General features: G+C 43.1%; 1 pseudogene; it reads right to left on the bottom strand.

Moving 5' to 3' along the window:
• Window positions 1–2,333: 2,333 nt before the first annotated feature.
• On the bottom strand, window positions 2,334–3,321 carry LOC110334550 (annotated as a pseudogene).
• Between the last annotated feature and the right edge of the window lie 1,319 nt (window positions 3,322–4,640).

Below are 4,640 nucleotides of genomic sequence, written 5' to 3'. Positions count from 1 at the left end.
CCTGGAACTCACTCTGTAGACCAGGCTGGGCTCGAACTCAGAAATCTGCCTGCCTCTGCCTCCCAAGTGCTGGGATTAAAGGCGTGCGCCACCACAGCCCGGCTACAGAACGTTCTTACATAAGCTTATCTCTTAAAACGTTTTCTTCTGAAAGCTTCAAAGCTTCATGTCCCATATTAAGACTGGGGCCTATTTTCTACTGGTTTTTGTGCACGGTGAGAGGTACGGATCTAGTTTCACTATTTTGCCTATGGATGTTCAGCTTTCTCTAGGACCGTTTGCTGAAGATAATGTCTTTCTTCTGGCATTTGTCTGAATGTTAATGAAAGATTAGGCGTCTATAGTTTTCTGGATTTATCTATGGTTCTTCTAATCTACTTTGTCTACTCCCTGAGTCTAGTTTTCTGTTGGCTCAACGCTAGCTCTGTTAATATGGCTTAATAGTTTTCCCTTAAGAAATCCTGAGTGCATAACCAAAAGTAGGTTGTCATAACCAGGTGTCAGGTAAGTAGTATCTATAATATATCTAGGCTTTGAACTTGGTGAGTCCCTGCTGAGGGCCTCCGTTGTGCAGGCCCTTTGTGCCTGAGAGGCAGTTGCTACCACTAGTTAGTTAGCTGCTGCTTCTCTTGCATGCATTTCCTGTTCTGGAGTCTTTCTTGAACCACCTGGGATCTGCAACTCCTGCCACAACATATTTCCTAACAGGGGCTGCAGGAACTGCATGTTTCAACTCCTTCTCTTCAGACCCACTCCAAGCCGTCAAAAAGGCTTTCATCCTCAAACGTGTCAGACAGCCACCTTTAGCCATATTCTGCATCTTACTCCTCGTGGCTTATGTGAACACCTCTGCCTCAGACTGCAGGACTGATCCTCAGAGAGTTAAACCTATGTGGCTCTTAAAATTACAAACTAGGAATGTTCATGACCATGTCCTCTGTTTTGAGTTAAAATTTATTTTGAAAATCAATGCTAGAAAATGACTTTCTTTAGATCATTACGGTGCAGAGTACGGTTCACTTTTAGTTATAGTATCCAGCTTACCCTGGGGGGGATTCATGACAATACAGAATCTTGGGTCCTGCCCTGTATCTGTTGAATGAGCATCTATACTTAACGAATACCTCTTGCAATCCTTGTGTGTATTGGAATTTGAAAAGCAGCCATTCTGGATGGTTTACACTTGACACCTCAATGAAGAGACAGTGACACACTTATGGGAAATTTAAAAAGCATCAAGAAATTATATATATATATTCAGCCCCAAAGCCAACATCTTACTTGATGATGAAATTCATCCCTAAGACAGGCTTAAGACAAGGGTGGGCCAGGGTTACTCTTACTGTCTAAAACCAGCTAACAAATGTCATCCAATCTCACCAGGGAAGGAGCATGGATCAGAAGCAGCAGCGTGGGAGATGCACAGTGCTTCTGTATAAGCAGGGACCCGAGTTCAGATTCTCTGCACCCACATAAGTCAGGCAGAGTAGGGCGAACCTGTAATCCCAGCACCAGGGCATGGGAAAGAAGCAAGTGGACACCAGGGGCTTTCTGGCCAGTCAGCCTAGTCGCCCTTCTACTTGCCTACACAACGTACAAAACAAAGGGGAAAACTCACCTGTATTTATAGGTCACATAATAACGAACCTGAGTCAAGTTTTCCAATCTCCAAAAACACTGCTTAAACACATAAGTTATTAAAGTAGCAAAGTTAAAAATCAGTGTAGAGGAGAGGCTGGTGAGAGTGTTCAGTAGGTAAAAAAAAAATGCGTGTCACAAAACTCTGATGACATGTGTTCAATCTCTGGAACCCACACTGAAAGGAAAGAACCCATTTCCAAAAGTCCTCTGAGCTCCACATGTGCCCTACATATGTGTGTGCCCACACTCAAACACATACACACACACACATCCCACTCCACACCAAGTAAATAATGTTGAAATGCTTATAAAATTAGCATATGGAAAGCAATAAATTTCATATGTAAAAGAATAACCAAGAAATTATAAATGTTTATTTTTTAATTTGACACAGAATACCTAAGCAGACATCTAATAAGAACTGATCAAAATCTATGGGTACAAAGTATATAAAAATAGTAATGGAGATAGAAAGACAGACTGAATTTGAATAAGAAAATTCATTATCATAAAAATATACACATCGGCTTTCTTCCTTGACATTTAACAAATTGATTATATATTTCACTTTGAACAACCAAATATAAATAGCTTAGAAAACCTTAAAAAGAAAAAAATAATGAGTACAAACTCAGTTTTAAGCCAGATGTTAAAGCATTTTTTTTTTTTTTAAGCAAACTATTTTTCAGCGTCTAAAGCCTTCTGTGAGCAGCCTCCCTGGTGTGCGTGGAGATGCATCTCAGAATAGTGGATGCATACATCACCGGCTTAGTCATTCGACTGCAGCTCTTGCCATCAGGATGCAAGGCAACACTGTTGATAGGTCCAAAGTGGCCCTTGATGCTTTCAAACTCTCCTTCAAACGCCAAATGGGAGAACCTGGCCTCAAACTCGTCAATCCTGGTGGAGGCTGTGGTTTTATCTCTGGCTTCCTGACTACTTTCCAGCACCACATGGTCATAGCTGGGAGAGAGAGCAGCCGAGCTGATGGGACATTGTGTTTGTAAAGTCTTCTGATATTCAAGACTCATGGAGTCAGATTGCTTGGTGTCTTTGGTTGTGGTGACACACATGGTCATGTCTCTAGACAACCGGATGACACTGACCTGCCACGGTGCTCTTTAACATCAACCAAGACCTCTCCAGACCTGGCACTATGCTGGCTGAGCTCTTTCTACTCTCATGGCCTGCAGTGATGTGCGTCCCCAGGGGTCCCCAAGCAGCATGGTGATCTTGGAATCCTTGCTGGGCATCTTCATGTAGGGCTCACCGCTGTTGATTTGGCTCAGATCCTGTAGATAAAAGAAGCACACAAAACATTGGTAGCCCATCTTTGTGTCTGTGGAGAACATGATGATATTTTCCCTGAAAGTCAACGCCACAGGCTCGGACAGCTGAGTTGGTCTTGAGTGGAACCAGCTGCTTCCCTGTTTCACAGACCCAGAGACAACAGCTGTTGTCAATGGAGCCAGGAGGGACATGCGTGGTCCCCAGTCAACATCCGCACTCCACACAGCTCCAGTATGATCCACGTAGGTGCCTAGCGTCTTCCCATTCGCAGAGTACCACACCCTGACAATAGGGTCTGTGGTCAGGGTGAAGAGGAGGTCTACTTTACAGTTGGGCTTGATCGGCATGATGGGCCAACCACTCCTGGGCCTGCAGCAGTGTGGGATTCATCCCGGTGGTGACGCAGAGCCAGATGTTAAAGCATTTACAAAGTCTCTATAATTAGAAGACAATTGTATTGGCAAGTGAATAAGCTGACAGCCAGTGGAACCAAATAGAAAAATCCAGAAATAACCCTAAGTTATTTGCACGTGGGTCTTTAGACTCCAAGGAAGGCTGTTTCTGAAAAATCTGTGGAGAAATACAGACTTTTCATAAAAGATACTGGGAAAATGAGCCTCCACATGGAAAAGATAGAAATGACATCTTCCTGTAAGAAATGACATCATTCTGTATACCACACACTCGCCTGCTATGCTAGTCCAAACGCTAGAGGAAATCATGGCGCGCTTCCTTTCACGAAAGCGCGTGAAATTTCCCCCAACTTGGAGGAAACTTAATTACTTTAGCTGTATTTTAAAAGTTTTGTGTGGAAAGTAAGCCACTAGGCAATTCACCTAAAATCTAATCAAGGAGAGAGATGTCTGTAACTCCTCATATCAACCAGAGGTTAAAGTCTCTATCAGCTCATGAATTTCTACAAATTGAGAAAGCAAATAGCATCTTGTAAAACTGAGCGGGAAATCCAGAAGTGGTTCACCAGAAAAGAAATGCAAATGGCCCTTCCAGATGTGAAAAGATGCTCTAATCAGTTCCTTGGTGGGGGAGGGAATGAAGCTACATTAAAATACCATCTCTGCCCTATCAGCCTGGCAGAACTCCAAGGGCTTAACAATTGGGACTGGCAAGGCTGGAGAGAAATTGGCATTCTTATGTATTGTGGATGAGGTAAAAGCCCAGAGGAGGGGACACGTCCATTATCAGAGTTCCACAAGCATTTACATTTTGACCCATTCATTCCATTGCAAGACATCTTTCTTATAGAGTAGCGGGTGGGAAATACAGAACGGCACATAAACAAGACAATTCAATTTGTGTATGACAGCAGACTGGTAAACATCCCACGCCCAATGCCGAGGGCCTGCTTAAAACAAACTCTTGCTTAGCCACACAATGGAGGAAAGTTCAAGGGCAGAAAACACCTGTAATATGCCATTCTTTACCCGAGAACAGGGATATGTGTTTTATTTGTTTATATTCATAAGCAATGGATGGCGAAAAGCCCAGACTACTGAAAATGGCTATGTGGGGTGCGGGGTAGAGGGTAGGGTACCAGGGTTGGAGACGGTGGTCTACTACGCTTCTTTAGATGTGTTTCATTATAGTTCTGTACTTAGTGGAATTTTGGAAAGATGCAGTAAACACTTTCACCTGATACTAAAGTAGTGTGGGGTAAGCATGAAGAAAACAAGAAGTGGAGAGGTTTTTAA

This window comes from Mus pahari, chromosome 17 (assembly GCF_900095145.1).
Source record: "Mus pahari chromosome 17, PAHARI_EIJ_v1.1, whole genome shotgun sequence".
Classification (NCBI taxonomy): Eukaryota; Metazoa; Chordata; class Mammalia; order Rodentia; family Muridae; genus Mus; species Mus pahari.
The sequence above is the reverse complement of the archived record's forward strand: the minus strand, read 5'-3'. Positions and strand labels throughout refer to the sequence as shown.